This window comes from Anoplophora glabripennis, unplaced genomic scaffold (assembly GCF_000390285.2).
Source record: "Anoplophora glabripennis isolate ALB-LARVAE unplaced genomic scaffold, Agla_2.0 scaffold98, whole genome shotgun sequence".
NCBI classification, from domain to species: Eukaryota; Metazoa; Arthropoda; class Insecta; order Coleoptera; family Cerambycidae; genus Anoplophora; species Anoplophora glabripennis.
The window spans coordinates 159,543-181,078 of NW_019416280.1; the positions used below are offsets into that span (position 1 = coordinate 159,543).

General features: G+C 30.9%; 1 protein-coding gene across 1 annotated transcript in view; it reads right to left on the minus strand.

The window, feature by feature from the left end:
• Positions 1 to 21,536, minus strand: part of LOC108904957 (protein still life, isoforms C/SIF type 2) — a 270,933-nt gene that overhangs the window by 77,031 nt on the left and 172,366 nt on the right. The gene's annotated exons all lie outside the window — the stretch shown is intronic.

Here is a 21,536-nt window from a genome sequence, read left to right on the forward strand (position 1 = left end):
TGTATGATCTTTGCCGATTCATTCGTTTATTTTTCGTTTTTTATTCTCCTCTTTTTTTAACTTAGTCAGTTTTAATATCATTGTGACTATTCCTATACAATGAATGTTGTCAAAAGGAAAATGAATGTATTATTATTATTATTCGAATTGTAGCTGGTACGTAAAATGTTTTTGGAAGAAAAGTTGATTGGTTATTTATTAAATAAACCATAATATTTGTCATAACGATGATAATATTTCTGATTTGTGATAGATCCTTTATTGTAGTTTTTACTTAGAAAAAAAAATGCTTTTACGTGAAAAACATTGTGAAAAATAACTGTATAATTTTTCATCCTTCGAAGAAACAAAATAACTACTTTTGGCATTCCATTAAATATTTTTAGCTTATGCCATATCAGTTTAAAATTTTTTATAAATAAGTAATTTTGATTATTTCAGGTAACGGAGTACAAAAAATATCATTATCTGGGAATAAAACTGCACATAATAAATTATTTTGCACCTAGCGAGTTAAAGTATCTGGTGTTTTTAATTTTATCAATTGAAATGTCAAATTATGTCAAATAACTAATTAATAATTAATTATGCAAAGTATTATTATGATTAACGAATATACAGGGTGTTTCATGAAGTTCTCCCGGCACTAATAGAGGATGTTCCTTGGGTTATTTCTAGGAAAAAAATTCATATAAACATGTGTCCGATTTGCTTTACTTATTGAGCTACACGAATTTGAAAATAAAATAATGGAAATTAATTTTCATTTTTATTTTTAGAACATCGGTAATAGTGATACATACATTCTTAATTTAAAAGGTTTTCGAAAATTCCACCTCCTACTTCAATACATTTGTCAGCACGCCTGTGAATTGCTCGCGTTGCATTTCTAATATTCGCGTGCTTTTCTTTTATTTGCGTTGCAGCATTAACAATTCTTTGGATTAGAGCTTCGCGTGTTTCCACTTTCTCTTGATAAACCAAATCCTTCATCCAACCCCACATGTTGTAATCTAACGGATTGAGGTCTGGAGACCTAGCTGGCCAAATGTGTGGCCCACCTCGACCGATCCAGCGACCAGGGTAATGCTCATTTAGGTGAGCAGTGACAATTCGGGAAATATGAGGTGGAGCTCCATCATGTTGCAAGTACATTCTTAATCGTCTTGCCAGAGGTACATCTTCAAGCAATCGCGGGAGTTCTTCCTCTAAAAATTGTAGATACTTTGGTCCATTAAGACGACCTTCAATAATAAATGGCCCTATAAGTTGATCGTATAACATTCCACACCACACATTAACGCTAAATCTACGTTGAAAATTACTTTCTACGGTGGCATGAGGGTTGACGTCCGACCATTGATGCATGTTATGGGTGTTGTTGATACCGTCTCTGGTAAATTGTGACTCATCCGTAAATAAGATGTAGCGATACAAATTCCTATTATTATTCAACCACTGACAAAATTCTACCCGCCTAGGGAAATCTTCTGGCTCCAGATGTTGAACACGCTGTAGATGGTATGGATACAACAGATTCTTGTTTAATGTTCTCCATACCCTGGTATTGGGAATCACTAAAGGCGTGGATATCCGTCGTGTACTAACACCGGGATTACGCTCGGCCATAGCAAGGATATTCTCTTCTTCTACAACACTCTGCTGACTTACCCGTTCGTAGTGAATGCGAACACTTGGAAGTGAACCAGTTTCTCTGAGTGCATGAAAAGTTGTGGTAAACGTTTTCGGGGATGGAATGCGACGATTTGGGAAACGCCGTTGATATTCCAGTGAAGCTAGAGTAGCATTTCCATCGCAATTACCCAAAACAAACACCATATCGGCATACTCAGCAATCGTAAACTTAAAAGGCATTGTTCGCGAATTTGCAAAATTGAATCTTCACACTAAACTGCAAGCTTGTCAAAACTGACAGTAATCTAGATAACATTTTACCTTGCAAATGTCGTCAGAGCACACTTGACCAATGCGTAGCGCGCCGAGACGCAGCAAATTTGATTATTACTTTTTACATTTAAATTTCAAATTCATGTAGCTCACAAAGTAAAGTAAATCGGACACATGTTTATATAAACTTTTTTTCTAGAAATAACCCAAGGAACATCCTCTGTTAGTGCCGGGAGAACTTCATGAAACACCCGGTATATTAAAACAAATTTTTATATGCAAAGCGAGTTACTGCCAATCAAAATATATATCGGAAAACTCAAATCAGAAGATTTAATAAAAATTATTATTTTTAAATTTCACAATTTCTATTAAGATAATCGAGCAGATTTTAGTGTTCCGTTAATAATTGACTAGAGACTAGAGCTTGCACAGTTATTTATACCTATGAGTAAAATCTCTATGTATACATACTAAAAAAATTATTAATATTAAAATCTCTGTATTCTGCTACTTGCAGAGTGTAGGAGGGCAAGTAATAATAATAATTCATCCAATATCGTTGTACAACATAGAACAATAAAACCTCCCAGACAAAAGGAAAATTCGTATGAATGGAAAAAAGCAGAACTAATTTAGAGTTTATCTGCACAAAAATTTATTTGCTGCGATGAACATTTCAGAAGATGTATAGTCACCGCTGGAATATACTACAGTTTAACACCCACTTTGAAAGTGACAAATAATACTTTGATATCAGTTCGGTGTTGTTTTTTACAGATACATTTAAATAAAATGACACTTTTCAGTTCCAGCATGTAAGCCTAGAATAGCGTATTTAGGAGCATTAGATAAGAATTATTACATTAGTTAATGTTCAGCTATTCTTTTTGAATATGGCAACAAAATTGATGTGAACTTTGACAAATACTATTTTACTACTATTTTAAAAATTCTTTAAGTAATGTTAAATATAAAATCAAACATGTTTGTGACAACACAATATCAAAAACAGGAAACTATCACGATTCTAACTATAAGCGATACATACACTTTGACAAAAACTGCAACTTGGGATTTATTTATTGTCCTTATGTTAGAAGTTTGACTGCGTTAATTTTAACGTACGATAGAATACATTAAAATAAACAAAAATACCTTATATGACATGGGTCCTAAACTCAACCATTTCCGAGAAAAAAATTATCAAAATCTCCAATTTGATGTACAAAAGTTGGATTAATTAAGGAATATTGACATAACTACGTGCATAGAATACTATAAAATATAAAGTTTATCACTTTTTTGAACTTCTTTATGTTTAATTCTAAAAAATAATTAGCATTGTAATAAATTTAAAATTCGATAAAATCCATATCGAGCAATGTGACAACGGCGCGGCGGTTTATTAACACGAGGTACTAAGGTGTCCAGCAACCACAAATACGCAATTCAGTTGGTATCTGGCTTCGACCGTGTCGGAGTGTTTTTTGCCTACCACGATTTCCTTTTCTTGAGGTGCGCGAAAATTGGATTCGAAGGTGTCGTGCGTAGATCGAAAATGGTGGTGGACATTTGGAGCATATGTTGTAGTTAGTTTTGTACTTGTGCGTTTAAAAATTACTCAATTTTGCTTTTTGGTAAGTACCTAAATTATTTATAATACGTATGATTATTTGGACGACGTGAATCTTTGGGTACTTTAATTACATATTTTTCAAATACGTAAATTGACTAAAAGTTAATTTCCCGTTTTACGAGATTCATAATTACTAAAATTCGAGCTAAAATTAAGCACAACACTATCTTCCTACTACATCGATACATTTTATTTTATTTTATTTATTTAAAAACTGGAAAACAATTGTCTTGAAATTTATTAAATGTTTCACAATAATAGCTGTTTACATTTTTTCCGTAGGACAAGTCTCCCGCGTGTACACGTGGTGTGTATCAGCTGTGTAGCATTAGGTTAAGCGCTGTTGTCAAGTTGTGATGAAACTCCCTAATATTAATAATCACTGTATTTTGAAAACTGTTACGCCTCTGTAATATACAACTTTTTCATTTATCAATACTCTATCTCATTCTGAAGTAATAGCAGTCAAACTTCTTACACCCTGTATATTGTTATTGTAAATTTCTCTTTGCAATGTATTGATTTCAGCTTAAGCACCAAGCAGATTATTGCTATTAAAATCGTTATTAAAATAAGTAATTACATTGCATTTGATACATTTTCTCTCGTTTTCGTCATCGATTTTAATATCTAAAGAAATATTTATACTTTACATATCCAAAATATAATTAAATATGAATTTATATATCCAAAAATAAAATTTCTCATGATTTGAGCCAGGTGTTATTACTGACTTAATTATACAACAAGTGTAGTAGCTTAAATTACAATAATTTTAAATAGAAATAATTCCCAAAAATTTTAAATGTTACTTTCATTCACTTGATTAAGATTGTTATTTGTCAGACTACGAGGTCTGTTTAGAAAATAACCGAACTTTTTGAATAACGCACTAATGGAAATGTTTAGTGATTTGCGGTTGGTAGCATTGCGTTGCGCATAATTTCCTTTGTAACCACTTGTCCTTGGATTATTGGTATCTCATTTAGTTTTCGTGATATTGTTATTTGAGTGCAACGTGTTTAAGTGTTAGTGACGATTTTTGAAATGTGCGATTTTCTGGAACAATGCAACGCAACAATTTTGCGTGAAATTGGGGAAAAATTTCACGGAACCATTTCAACTTTTCAAACAAGCTTATGGAAATGATGCTCTGGGTCGTACGCAATGCTACGAATGGTTTTCATGATATAAAAGTGGTCGTCAGTCAATTGAACACGATTCTCGACTAGGAAGGCCTTTGACTTCAACTGATGACTGCCATGTTCAGAAGGTGAAAGATCTGGTGCGTGAAAATCGCCGATTGACTGTCAGAGAAATTGCAAAAGATGTTAGTATCTCAATTGGGCAATGTCATGAAATTTCACAGACTTTAAAGGCCATTTCAAATGAAAACACCGCTGGGAAAAGTGTGTGTGAAGAGGGGCAGGGAGTACTTTGAAAATTAACAATAAAGTTAAAAAAATTATGTTCGTATGCTAGATTTTAATCTCAAAAACGAGGGAGGAAGTAAATCAGAATAACTTCCCGTTTGTGATTAATTTTCAGTTTTCACTTTAATACTTGATTTATTCACGAACTACAAACGACGTTTATTAAATATCCTTTGTTGTACGACTTTGAACAAAATTTTAATTCGGAAGTTTTGAGCCAGTTTAGCTGACATTAATAACACATTAGGTGCCCTATTATTAAATACAATGTTGTGGACATTATTGTCATTTTGCCGCCTAGAAATTGTCCCCTGTTACTTCTGAACCTGATCTAACGATGACCGAGCCGTGCATTATACAGAATGTGACCTATTAAGTACCCAAATTAAAGCATATTAAACCTGTTTAAATAAAAAAATATACGTAAGATATCTTTAAAAGATGAGTAACAAAATACTTTTTAATATAATAATAGTCAACTCGAATTAACTGAAAGTTTTTTAAAATTACTAATTAATGTAAGAATAAATAATTTTTGAATAGATTACGGTATATTTCTTAATTTTTATGTATGATTATGGGTAGTTTTACATTTAAATAAATTTAGAATTTTACTTTATTTTATTTGAAATATGCTTGATATGCGCTTTTTATTTCTAGGGGACGAACACCACCCTTTATGACAAAAACTGAATAAATATAAAAATTGATGTTTTATATATATAGACTAAAATCATATCAATATACAGGGTGCTCCAGTTTCCGATGCGGAAACTTCAGGGACCAATAGAGATTAAAAAAATAATATGAGTTTGATGTATAAACTATATTCGAAAAATGCTTCGTTAAGGGAATACAGGGTCTTCCAGATTGGTTTAAAAAATCTGATTTATTAATTGTTGTCAAACGGGTAAAGATATTTCAATGAAATTTTGTAGACGTTAACTACCATCGAGAGAGCACGTTTTGCAATGAAAAACGTTATTTTTAGTTTTGCCTGTAGCATCCGTACTAGAACGTTACTAGATATTTCTAAAGATATAGATATAAAAAATTAGTACGCCACTGCTTTTACATAAAATAAAAATCAGCTTTGGATTCTTCATTCAATTTGGAAGAAAAAAGCTCTCTTTCGATTTTTCTGTACGACTCAGCGTTTTCAAAATGATCTCTGAAAAACAATTGCGACAAAATAACAAATTTATCAGAATTCTTCAAATTAATTAGTAACTGTGTCAGATTTAGTTAGGTCTCTAGTAATTTGATTTGTAATTATTATTATAGTTATTATTAGTGTTATCCTGAAAAATGCTTATACGCAGATATTCATTTTTTTACGGATTTTGTGATGGAAAAGCGGAAGCAGCAGTTCGCGAATATCGGAGACGTTATCCAAATAGAAGAATTCCAGAAACTCGTGTCTTCATTGGAACACATCAAAAGTTTCGTAATTTTGGTCTGCGTGTTAATAATGAACATAACAGAAACCGTCGCAATAACAATCACAATTGTATCTTCATATTTTTGATGACAGGGCAGCTCTCGCAGGGCAGCTAAGTAACTGCATATATCTAGGTCTCAAATATTACGAAAATTACGAGATGACTACAGGCATGCATATCACCTACAGCCCGTTAAAGATTTACTCCCTGGGGATGCTGAAAAGCGAATGAGGTTTTGCCACTGGCTTTTAAACTAGACGGAAGAAAATCCTGACTTTTTGCACAAAATTCTGTGGATGGATGAATTCTCATTCAGTAGACGTGGAATAACGAATTACCACAATATCCATGTTTGGGCACACGAAAATCCTCGAGAAATTCGGCCACGATCATTTCAAAATGAATTTTCCGTAAATGTTTGGTTGGGAGTTTTTGATAATAATGATTATGGCTCACATTTTATACTCTCAAGGTTAAACTGAGAATTATTTCTTGCATTTCTTACTAATAACCTGCAGGACTATATCGAGGATATACCCGTTAACTTAAGGCATGAAAGTTGGATACAACTGGATGAAGCTCCCTCCCGTATTTTGGAATAGCTGTAAGAGAATGGCTAAATACTAATTATCCGCAGCGTTGGATTGACCGGCTAGGGACGAATGACATGATTCATGACGTCATGGTATTGGACCAGTGGCCTCACCATCCAGGTCACCGGATCTTAATCCACTGGACTTCTACGTTTAGGGAAATGTAAAAGACAAAGTTTACGCTATTCCAGTGTTAATAAGAGATGATTAAGTTTTAAGGATTCAGCAAGTCTGAAATGATATGCGGCGAAATCCAAATGAAGTAGCTGCTACAATAAATTCATTTCGAGCAGTTTCTTTAACTTAAATTTTTATTTTATTTTGTAGTACACCACTAATTAGATCTATTGTTTTTCCTGTTACAATTTTATTAACATTTATGTACATTGTATGTGTTAAAAGGGTTTTTATTTTTTTACTCGAAAACGCCGAGTTGTACAGAAAAATCGAGAAAAGCTTTATTCTTCCAAATTGAATGAATAATCTAAAACTGACTTTCATTTTATGTAAAAGCAGTGGCGTACCAATTTTTTCTTTACAAATATCCAGCAACTTGCTGGTACGGACGCCACTGATAAAACGTCAACAAAATTTCATTGAAATATCTTTAGCCGTTTGACAATTAATAAATTAGTTTTTTTTTAAACCAATCTTGAACACCCTGTATTTTCTTAACGAAGCATTTTTCGAATATAGTTTATATATCAAACTCATATTATTTTTTGAATGTCTATCGGTCCCTGAAGTTTCCGCATCGGAAACTGGACCACCCTGTATAGAATAAATATTGTTTTATGTTGTGGGTTATAATTTACGTTATTTTTATATATAAGTTTCAACCACCCTTAATGATAAAAATATAAAATTAATGGTGTCTTTGACCTTAAAATATATATATAGCGCAAATATTATAGATAGAAATCTTTTCAATAGTTTATGGTATTATAAATAATTTATTACAATATTTCAACCCTTAAAAAACTACCCCTAATATCAAAATAGTTTTTAACAGTTTGAAGTGACATGTTTATAATACTATTTATAACATATATCATTGTTTTAACTCTTAAAAACCGCCCCCAATGACAAAATAAAACAAAATGGCTTTTAAATTATTTGAAATTAATTATAATTTTTTTTCGTAATATCTTTCTCGCGATTTACTTTAATTTATGCAATATTCTAAATAATTATTTCTCTATATTTTTTTCATGCAGAAAGTCATAATTTTAAATTTTCAAACATACATAAGTGTATATATTATTTTATTATGTATACCTATTAATGCTCCAAAGTTGTGGATCACCAAAATATTGATATGCTCCGAAAATTGAAGCGGTAAGGTACCGCTGGTTTTTTAACGATAACTTCCTTAATTTTAAAGTTATTAGAACGATTCAAAAACGATTTTACGGAAAATTTCGACAGCTAAAAGTACTGTAAAATTGAATAATTTTTAAGGCATTATTTTTTGAGATTTTTGAGGTTAAAGGGTTTGAAAAACAACCTTTGCTCTCAACGGCAAGCTTCTAGCAGCTAAATCTCTGTTAATTTTTATCCTACTCAAATAAAAAGAACAAAATATTCTTTGAAAAAAAATTTAAACTTTTGTACTCTTTAAAAATTTTTCGTATCTTTTTTATTTTTAAAGTTATTTTCAAAAATATGTTATTATTTTTGGAATTAATTTTTTTTTCAATCCAAACGTAATATTTTAAAAAATGTGCATTTTAAACCGCTTAAAGTATAATATATTGTTAACACATAAAAAATGTAACTTCTAAAAGGATTACCTTTAATTTTAGATCTCGTGAAATATTCATCAGTTTTTGTATTGATTTTTTTTCCAAAATATTAACAGTTTTATTTTGATCATAACTCTGTTAATTGTTATGCTGATGACTTAAAGTCAAGTTCATTTTAAAGATTTTTTAAAGTACTTTAAAAAATGTTCTGTGCAAATAGATTTTTTTTAGTTATTTTATTTAAATGCTCCCAATCTAGTTTCTGGCGGACATGAAATTATCTTCAACCAGCTATATCTCAGTCAGCAGCTATTGCACCTACATAAATGAAAAAAACTGTATTTTTCTTTTTCTATAAGCTTCATTTTCTTCGTGATGTTTTTTGCATAGAATGGTCTATTTTCCGCTTTATTCGAGAAAAACTACTGACAAACGTCTTTTTTTAATAAAAAATCTACATTTTCAATCACCAATAACTCAGAAAATAGACTTGAAAAATGTTTATGTTTTTGCTTAAAATTGATTGCTTTATTGATTCCTGGGGTTATTTTCCACTGCCTGGGTAAAAGCGCTCATCGACACTATATAACTTTTGTTTCTTGAGCTATTTTCTCCTTACAGTTCAAGTTTTACGTCAATCGGTTCTATCCGAAAGCATTCGGAGGGGAAACCCTTGGAACCCTGGACTATTACTGATTGTTGACTATTTCACATAAATTAATCTTATTATTAAAACAATCCACGTTTCAGTATCTAAGCATAAATCGGATAGAAATTGTATGTAGCGGTAGAAAAAACATAATTCAGCAAAAACTTTATACTGTACTCTATAGGGACAGTGTAGAGAGTGTGTTCCACTTTAGTTTTATTCTATGAAAGTACACTCAGGGGAGCTCTCTGTATAATTTTGCATACCTGAATATTGAACAATGTTATATGTACAACAAATAAACCGCTATCTGCATCTCGATCCCGGTGACAGGGATTAAAGCGGTTTGCGTTTAAATTTTACCATTCTAGTGATTTGAAGTTGCTTATTAAGTTTATACCGGAAGTTGTTTTAGTCACTTTATTTCCAAAATTTAAAAGAATCAAAAACATTTAATAAACATGTACATTAAAATAGACACAGCCTATTCTTTTTTTACTGTTGTGATAAGTCTGGGACAGTTAGTGTTACAGGATGTAACATCGACTTTCTGGAAAACTTTCAAAACAAGAGTAAGTTTATTTCCTAAAGAAATCCCAGAACTCTACGCTTCGTCAAAGATTGGAAGTGAAACAGTTTTTGGTCTATTATTCAAAAATTATTGAAGACAGATTTAAAAAATCCTTAAAATTAGAGGTTTCAACTGCCAAAAAATTTAACTGACGTTGCAGATTAAAAATTTGACAGTTGTTTTGATTAATTAATTAATTTTATAATAAAACCGAGTTTGTTTATGAAATTCTTTTCTTAATATTTAAATGGACATCGTAATCTTGCATTCAGTCCTGTCACAAATTTATTTCAATGTTTGGGCAAGTACTAAGTAGAATACCAATTATAATTTTGAAGTTATATGTATGTAGATTTCGCTATGAACTCCAAATAGTTTATTATATTTGTAGTAAATATTTCCTTAATAGATTTGTAATGAATCAATTCATTTTTTATTAAAAATTTCGACGAGGTATATAAATGTAACAATATAGGCAACTAGTAATAGCAGTATTAAAATTTCAGATTTCGGAATTATCAAAATGACATTTCAATTATATGAAAACTTGAAAACAATGACTTGGACTAGTATTTTTCGTCTTAGTTCATACGAATATTGCTTGTGACGCAATGGAATCTACGTGGATAAGGAAAACCTGAATTCATTCTTTGAATTTGTATGTACAAAAGTTGTGATCTCGGTTCTGATTTTGACATAAAAGTGACACTTTGATGGCAAATTTGTTCCATAATTACCATTGGGTTGCTTTAACCTTTGACATAAATTTGTTTTTATATTTTTTATCGACTACAATGAACTTTTCCGCTATTTAGCGATCTTGATTAGTTATTCAAATCAAGGTTTATGTGGGATAAAGATCAGTAAGTAAATGAACACTATATTTTAAATCATTGCCAATGTTTCGGTGTTATTTTACACATCCTCGGGGCTCTAAAATACAAACAATGTCTTTTTTTATAAAATTCGTTAACGTATTAAAATAATTTAAAAAACAAATACATTTACAATTCTAAATTGTTGTTCCTGTTACAATTACGATAAACCCGAAAAAGAAAAATTCTAGAACAGCTCTAAAATTAATAACATATTACTCACTCACCGAAATTTTAAGTGTCTTTTGTCCAACTTAACAGTTCTAAATATTAAGAAGATGATATCTTGATACTCAAACTATAATTCGTGGAATAAATTCAATACGATTTTCTTTCACAGTAAAAATTGTTAAGAAATATCTTAGGTACTGTTTAGCAGGATGACAGTTGAAAAATACATTAATTCTAATGCGTGTAGATATGATGCTTCTTTTTGCTCTTCCTTTTTCCCCCCTCTTTTTTCATTTATTTTATATTTTTTACTTTTCAATCCATCACATTTATGAATAAAGTGTAATCCTGAGTAAACCAAACTACTGTTATAAGATAATTTTATCAATTAAATTATAATAAACCATGTTTAAATTACCTATATCTTTCTTAGTATTAAAACTATTAATTTTTTAAGTAATAAATCGTTCCTCAAGTAACCTTTTTGTAACTTTTTTTATAAATGTTGTTTACCTACGACCACTACTGTAAATACTTAAAAACACACCGTCTGCGATCAATGTAAGATTCCTATTACGTACGATCAAAAAATCGCACAGTTTTCCTAGCAACCGCCTAGCAACGGTCAATACAATACTGTTTATATTGACCGTTGCTAGGAAAACTGTACGATTTTTTTACCGTACGTAAAATAGGAATCTTACATTGATCGCATACGGTGTGTTTTTAAGTATTTACAGTAGTGGTCGTAGGTAAAGTATAGTACGTAATACATGGTGTACTGCAATTACGCACTCGCCGCTACGCGGCGTCATGCGTAACATTTCCATTCGTGCGTAATAGTATATTACGTAATAAGTGTTGTAAAAAGCATTTTACGCACGAATGGAAAAGTTACGCACGACGCCGCGTAGCCGCGAGTGCGTAATTCTATGAGTACGTAATTGCATTACACCACGTATTACGTACTATACTTTACATACGACCACTACTTTAAATACTTAAAAACGCACCGTTTGCGATCAATGCAAGATTCCTATTACGTCGTACGGTAAAAAAATCGCACAGCTTGGTAAAACATCAACACAAAAAATTTACCTCGAATTGATTTTACAATTAATTGACAGGCCAAATCTTAACCGCGACGCCAGAGGATTACAAAAGGGTGCGATTGGTTCTCTTTTGGTTCCCAAAACCGAAGTTAAATAAAGTTTAATAATTGTCCTAGTTTCTACATTTTTCTCATGAATGATGAAAAAATTGAACGCCATATGAAATATTTCTAGAAAGCGACACGTTCAACCATTCTCTGTATCCCTCTCTATATTATGTATACCTTCAATGATTTTTGAGCAATTGATCAAAAATTGCGTTTCAAAAGAATCCTTACGACAGACAATGAAATTTCCGTAAAACTTATTTGATCAAATAATTTGATGGCATCAAATTTTACTTTCGTACAATCAAATTATTTTGATCTAAATCAATTGGTCCAATTAGTAAAATAGTAAATAGTTCCTCTAAGCCCTAAAAGCGATCAGTTTCTTTTTTCGAATAATATTTCATTTTCTACCCATATTTCAATTAATTGGAAAAAAGAGTTTGGTTAGGTTGATGGTTTTATCAAATTTGTCATGAAATCAAATTGACGTCTTCAAACTATTTGATCAAATAAATTCATTAGGAATGTTTTAGGAAGAATGTTCGCCTTTTGGTTCGTTTTTGACAATTTGTCCCTAAGTTTGTCGCAATAGCGCTGTTAGAATTTCTTAAACAGAAAATAATAATATATTGATGGAATACATCACATCAAAATGATGAATAAAAGAAGACGGCCCATATTAGAAATGTATTTAGAGCAGCAATAGCAATTTATAAAGCTTTGTCTCTGAAAAATTTAATAGCATTTGATGTTAAATATTTATAGTATTTATGGCTTTACGTCCTGATTTCAAATCACATATTTTCGATATAATTTTATAGATCTGTGAAATCTCAATTCTGTTATTAATAACGTAATAAAAACGTCTTATTTCGGTTGCAAGGACTGCAAACAAGTTGGGGTGTTATTTGGATAGGACTCGGCATGTTATTACTTTGTAGGAGTTGTATGGGCGTTGGGTAGAGTCTTAGGTTGATGGTTTTCGCTAAACTCGGGCAATTATTCAATGTCTCATTAGTAACAACCCGCTGAGCTACCATCCCACAATAACGCTGTAAAACATGAATTGGTGGTAAACCAGGATTTGAAGAATAATGTATCAGAGTCAACGGGATGTCAAATAAGTTACTACATAAACATATTTGATTCCGATTTCCTTATATGTTAATATACGCTTTTGTAACTCCATCAATTTTAAGAAACTGATTTTAGTATCTCGAAAGTAACATAACAAAATGCGCAGCAGAAAAAAATTACGACTGAACATTGTTTCTATACAGAGTGTGGCGTGTATAATCTATAAAAATTAAACTACAGCTTCCTAACGATATTTGTAACAGAAAGGTCTTATATGAAAAAGTTCTATTTTTTCGTTTTTTTTCGTAAATTAAAGTTCAGTTATGGATCAAAATATTTTCTCTGGAACGGTGATGTCTGTGTGTGTACGATGAGTTATGTGCTGCGTAAACAAATCGCCGTTGAAAGATAGAAAGATACTCTAAATTTTTGCGGAATGCAAAAGTACAAACTAAGAAAAATATATATTTAAAAAAAAACTGATATTTTCTTATTATAATAAGTAATAGTAATTACTAACTTAAATGCATTGTTCATACTGCAAGAGTTCGCAAACAAAACCACATCCATAAGCATCTGTAGTTGCCAACTGGGTGCACTAAACAAACTCCATTAAAATATGGAACAAAATGAAATTAAATTTACCATTTCTAGAGAAAAACAGGCATGGCATCGAAGCACCCAATTTTAACGAATATTTTCCTAAATTTCAGGTATTCCCCTAATTGTGTCAACAGCTTCAAGTATACGTGTGCAATTGGAGTATTATAAACCAATGACTTCAACTGACTCCAAAGATAAAAGTCCATTGGAGTTAGATCGGGTGACTGAGGTCGCCACGGAACAGTAACAAAGCGTCCAATCCATCGCCGAGGAAACATTTCATTCAAAAGTGTCGTTACTTTTCAAGTACTGAGCCCCATCTTGAAGATAAAACATGCGTGCCCGAACTTGTAGTGCCTCATCGTCCAATAATTCAGGCAACCGGTTATCCAGAAAGTCAGCATATGTTGGTCCATTTAGTCGTCCGTTTAGGGACTCACAAGTACATTGTCTATTATGCCAGCCCAAACATTTACTGAGAACCGATGTTGAAAATGAGTTTCCCTAATCGCGTGAGGATTTTTATCGGCCCATATGTGCATAACTGCATATTATGGAAATTCATTTCATCACTGGTAAATATCGCCTCATCTATTACAGAAACATAAGCAGGAAAGTATACTTGATTGGCACATTGCCATAATAACCATCTGCAAAAACGCATTCGTTGATCACAATCTGGGGGTAACATCTGTTGAACTGGTTGTAGATGATAGGGGTGCAACAGCTGGCGTCTTAAGATGCGATGTACGGTACGAGATGAGTTTCCTACTTGCTCGAGTCGTCGAGTACTAATTGTGGGGTCTTTGTCAAGATTTTCCAACACTGCATCTTTAACATTAAGGTTCACTTGCTGACCACGTCCTTCTCCTCGAGAAATAACACTTCCCGTATCTCGCAGCCGCTGAACGCAGTGTAGGATTGTATTTGCAAATGGGGGGTGACGTTGTAGCCATCGTTTCCGGTACAATCTAGTCGCCGCGAGCGCATTTTCTCCGGTTGCACCATACATTAACACCATATCGACACGTTCGGAAATAATATATGCATTGTTTTCTCGGTTCATTGTAAAACTAGTTTGTGCACAAACTAAAAAATTAAGTAAGGAAAGTAAAGGAAAGTAAGAAATAAGAATCTGGTTTTTAGTGTAATCGGCACGCTATTCTTATATTTTTCTTCTTTATAAAAATTACACTGTCACTATCGTGGAATTCCAAAATAAAAACTTTTGTCTGGAATCTTTCACTTTTTAACACTGATGGGTCGATTTGACGATGCTTAATATTTAATAATTAAGTGAATAATGAATTCAATACAAATACAAAATTAGTTGCACCAATTATTTGACAATGTAACCTGACCTTCTTTTAGTATTATTAGTATTAGATTATACCGACTTAATTTATAAGGTTCGATCTCGGATCGCATAAAAACATTTCCAAAGTTTTTAATAAATAATACAGGGTCGGCCTTCATTTTCGTTGAATAAATTAACTTTAATTAAAAAAAAAAAACTTTTTCGTATAAGAGTTTCCTATAACAAATATCATCAGATTATACACGCCACACCCTGTATGTGTTCGGCAAAAAAAATACTAAACACCACCAGGTGAGGCGTGACTACCCCATAACTATTATTTTATCCTACACTTTTCTATCTTTCGAAGTTTTTAAGAAAAACGCGTTTCCGATGTAAGTATAAATCATCCTGTATACTGTAGACCTGTACTTTTATATAGGAGATAAGTTTTAATTTTAAAGTACGAGTAATATTGAGCTGTAATTTTTTATAAGGAAAATAAATATCCCATCAATCAAACAAATAAAAATACCTAATAAAAATTGGAAACGTTCCCTGGGACGCCTCTCCGTTTCGACAGAACTTCTTAATAACTCAAACGGCGGGAGCAGAAAAAGGAAAAATCTAAATATAAATTGCGCGTTTCGACTAATTTCTAATTTCCGCCCTCGCTTTTGACGGATATTGTGAATTTAATTACAGCTGATTACGTTTGCACCGTAGAGAGTAAGGAAAAATCAGATTGCAAATGGAAATAAATGGTTTAACTCGCGAATTTCCATATTCAGCAGTTTTGGGGTTACCTCACCACTATATCTAAAAAAACTGAAATGTAAGAAGTAGGTATGTCATTTACTTTTCAGAATTGACGATTAATTATAAATTTTGACAAATGGAATGATCGATTATCTAAAATAGTTTTGATTTCCTGTACGTAAAAAAATTTCTATACTTAACAGCAGAAAATTATCAGATTTAGACTTGCCTTTATTGTGCACATAATACACGCACATAATATCAGGTAAGTGGCGCGATTTGTCAAAAAGGAAAAAGATATTTTGGATATTTGTCCTAATACCACGCGCTTCTATTTACAAGGTTAGTTAGTTAGTTAGTCTGTAACGAATTTGTAAGTTTGTTCATACTCCTTTCCGTTGAAAAGGTGTAGAATAACTTGAATAGATAAAAAAACACTGGTACAATCAAGTCTGGCACTGAATTTATCAGTGTTGCTGTGGAAAATAAGATACTTTCAATACTTATATTCATATTGACGTAACTCACTTGTTTCTAAAAAGCTGCACTGTTATTTCGGAAATTTTTCCAAGCTCTCCAAAAAATCAGGATCATATTAATTTTTTTATTTTCATTATTTTAGGAAATTTTCACAAAAATGATTAAAGCATGTCATTAACATAAACAATAATTTCTTGCTTTCCAGAAAAATAAAGAGAATTATGATAGATGTTAGAATTTGTATACTTAATTTGACAAGTTACATCCCCTGAAATATTTACCAATACTTCTATTGCACCATGTGTGACTTCCCATACCTAAATGTGAAAAAAATAATACAACCCGTAGAAAACGACTCCATAAGGAATAAAAAATAATTACCTTGTGAAAATTCAACTCAGGCATATCATATTGTGAGCCCCACTAATAAATAGTAGCGTAAATGTGGCGTAAAATTTAATTTTCCTATTCACTGTGTTGATTAAAGTTATGGTTCGTGAAAAATCTAAAGCCATGAAGTGGCGTTTATCTAACGGCATTTCAAAATAGTTTTCTGAAGTATTAAATTGTTCTTTACGAACTTTATTTACAACTTATTACCTGAAATTAAAGTAGCGTAAAATTGAAGATGATAAGATCTAAGATAAGTGCTGCAGATGTGTTGGTCCAAAATGTATACAAAATAAGATAAATACAAATCATACTTAGGTAGCCCTAATCTTTTCTATTTAGTTTATTGTTAATCGAACTCCAAATATAGAAGATCCTAAACAGATATTGATTCTTTCTTTTAACTTAAGATTTGTTAAGATTGGTTTAAAAATTGAGGTAAAGCAGATTTGTTTTGAGAAAAGAAATTGATATTTCCATACCACATTTTTTACTGTCAAACTTTATTTACTTAAGTTTATTCCAGAGATGACATATAATACAAACATGGATACAGGCACTTACTATTTTGAAACACTATCACAAAAAATGAAGTAGAAGTATCATGAAACGAAGTAGTCATTGTAATAAAAATTTATTATCATTATTAGTATTATTATTATATTCATTATTGTTATAACGATGAGAGTTAATATTATTACTTGCTAATATTATTAATACACGCATACGTTATTAAAATGGATTCAGAATAAATGTATGATGCTCAACATTTAATAGTACTTTTAAATCGAATACAGATGATACAGAAATACATAGATATATTATTGTAAATAGGAGAACATTTTTATAAAACTTCATAATAATCATAAATATATAATACATTAATGATGTATATGTTAAATTTCATAGCAAATTTAGTAAAATCGTTACAGACACTTCTAACATACTTTATGAATAAATAATATTTTTATAACTATTTAGAAATTAAAAAATATATTATTTAAATTTGTTAAGGCTTTTTTGAAATATCTTCCTATGTCAAGCTGTTAAATCGAAGACAAGGAACATCTTAAGCTAACTCTGGTTTTGACATTTTAAATATTTGAAATTTGTCAGTCGCTCACAGAAAGAGATATGAAAAGAAACACAAGAAATATGGAACATTATTTGAATTAATTGTATAATTTCTGGGTTGTTTTTCACATGGTTATTGCAAATATCTTGACATTTTGAGGTTTTTCTTAAAACCTCTACTTTTTGTAATTTTTAATTCATTAGCGCAACAGGAAAGATTTGCCTTATGTTGAGACCTCAGTATATTTTTTTCAATGCTCCACTTACTATAAATAAGCCAAGTATTATTATTGTTCCTATTCAATGTATTAGCATGGCCAGATAAAATCAATGAACATTTACTATTTTATATAGGTAAATGATTAATTTTACACTTTTCATTTCGGGTGCGGGTTCTTTAAAAATAAAACTATCAAATCGAAACATAGTTTTTTTCACCAAACTTTCCAATATGAACTTATGCAATACAGATACCGTAAGTATATTAGAATATATGGATATAGTAGTAGTATTCTCATGTAACAACATATTGAGTTAGACATTTCGATGGGTAAATAATAAATCGAAGGTTCATTTTGTTCTAGTGCTACGGATCATCAAATTCATGGGAATTACTTGTATACGGACTATAGCAAAGCCTTTGACAAAATCAATCGCAGTATTTTAATTTAAAAGTTGACTGATGTCGGTATACTGACCTATTGTACTTACATGTGCTTTATACACATAATAGATATTAAATGGTAGTGGTCAGTGGTTTTAAATCCAATATTTATTCATATCTGCGTCCGTTACTGTTTCCTGTCAGTGATGTGGGTAACTCTATTCATTATTGTAAGTTCCTGGTGTATGCTGATGATCCAAACTATTAACAAATTAACTTTAAAAGTAAAAAATTGTTTTTGCTTTTGAATACTTTACAATTAACCAAACAGTGCACATATTTACAGATGTTCTTTGATAACAAGATGAGTATTGGTCCTTTTATACAGGGTGATTCACAAATGGTGACCAAAAATTAACCCTAGTATTCTTTGGTGAATTTTAAGGGGAATCTCCCGTATAAAGTTTTTATCTAGGACGAGATTGTTAAAAAGATGCAGATGTTAAACTTAAAAAATATTTTAATTTTTTTTGAATAATATAAAAACTAAGTGAAATAATTTCAAATGGGGCACATATATTTATGTAAACATTGTCTAAAATCTGAGGATTTTTCCTAAAATTTACATGTTCCAGTAGCGGAGATACAGGGTATCGGTGGCATATTTTTCTAAATAAAATAGTACGGCTTTACGGTAATAATCGTGATATGTTCGGATTTGCTTTCCAATTTTCTACAGATTACTACTCTCTTATGTTTTTCGAAAAATCTGATTTTCGAGTAAAACTTAAAAAACGAACTGAAAACACACTTCGATATTCGAATAAAATGCGGCTTAAAATTACATAGTAGGCTGCGATAGCAACTTTGGACATTCTGAGCAGTTAGAGAAAAGAATAAATAATGGTTTTCATCAGATTCAAGCAACAGTAAATTTCGAACAAATTACATTTTCGTTACTAAAAAGATCTCTTCGTGGAAATGGAGGTATTTTTGAGCATTTACTCAAGTAAAATCATTGAAATGACGACTAACGTTATTAATATTTTTATTCGAATAAATAACCGAATGATTAGTGTTTGTCATGTCATTTAAGTAAAAGTGTTTTCAGTTTGTTATTTAAGTTTTACTCGAAAATCAGTCTTTTTTCGAAAAACATAAGACAGCAGTAATTTGTAGAAAATTGAAAGACGAATCCGAAAATATCATGATTGTTACCGTAAAGCAGTGGTGTACTATTTATTTAGAAAAATATACCACCGATACCCTGTATCTCCGCCACTGGAACATTTAAATTAGGAAAAGGCCTCAGATTTTGGACATTGTTTACATACATATATGTGCCCAATTTCAAATTATTCCACTTACTAGTTTTTTAATTATTTAAAAAAATTTAAAATATTTTGTTAAGTTTAACACCCTGTATCTTTTTAAAGAAGCGTCCTAGATAAAAACTTTATACTTCGTCTTATAATAATTATATATCAAACGATGATAGTACTGATGAAATATTATTATTATCCTGAAACTTTTTTTTAGATTTTGTCAAACGCTTACAAGTGTAGAATGTCTTTTAAATTATGCCTTTTTTGTTTCTTTATAATGACCGATACTGTTTTCTTTTTTGCTGTTCAACGGTTATATGCATTTGTTAATTTACGTTGTTATTTATCTACCAAATTAGTAGAAACTATTGTGGGCCTTCGACCTACTACATTTCTAAAACGTAAAATAAATTAATAATAAATATACGTCCATTCGTTTCCTTGATTACCCTGTAATAAAATGTGGTTGTGAAACTTTATTTGGATGCGGTTCGTTTCAACATAAAAAAATATTGAAAGTTAAATGTATAAATGAAATCAATTCCTACAGCTGCAGTACTGGGTATCTTTATTATATCACCCTATTTATATGTTCATTGTTTGCATTATTCCTATGTATGTGACTGATAATGATAATATCGTCACATGCATCGCATAAAGAAAAAAAACAGGTTTAGAAAAATGTTGTTCATGACTAGATGAAACTAGAGATAGATAAAATAATATAATAGAGCTTGTTTTACTGCGAATTCTACTGCCTAATACATCAAAATATGTTGCACGTTTCTTTGATAAATTTAAAGTTATATTTGAAGGATTAACTTAATAGAAGATGAAATTTGTACTGATGAAGATAACAGACCAAACACTTTAGAAAGTTTCCAACAAACTTTTCTTTAAATGCAGTTTTTCTTAACCGTATATCATAATTCTAGCTTAAATTTTAGAATAGCTTTAAAGTTTTGCCACCAAAGTATATAGAAATTAATGTACTAAACTGCATTAGAAAATTTATCTGACTTTTACGTTTTATCGAAAACAGCAGTTTGATTTGGAGTTTCACAATTGTATTAGGTATTATTTAAATATATTTTATAGCAATCTGTTCAGGAAAATCCGAAAGATTTACATGAAAGCAGAGTACGTTAACGAAATATATTTATCACTTGGTCCTGTCATCTTCGTGAAGAGCGCATATTTCATGCATACACTTCGACGATACATAGCAATACAGGACTGAATAAGTAATGGATTTCCAATATTCTAGACAATAAGTTGACAAGGGCTTTGTCACTATCTCTTACTGTAATATATAACTATATAGCGAAAGATTGATGAAACGGCACTTTCAATTCCTTGATTTCCTGTACTGCATGAGTATTAATATTTCCCAGCAGACGGTGAAAGTCAGAACAACATTTATTTGTATATTTTTGAACGTTTCACTGTTGGCGTAGCATTCCTATTTTATGAAATTTAAGTACATGTACCTTTGAAAACGAATATGTATAAGTATATTGAAAATGTTTAAAGAAACATTAATTAGCAGTTTTTAATATTTAATATTGAATTGCAGTTAGCACTGACGACTTTTTGAAATTTTTAAGGGGCAAAATTGAAATTCAAATAATCGAGACAAGTTTTTTATTTAGACTATTCAAATAGATATAAGGAAACAATAATTGTATGAAGACGACTATCAATGTTAATTGTATTTCAATTATGATTACATTTAATTT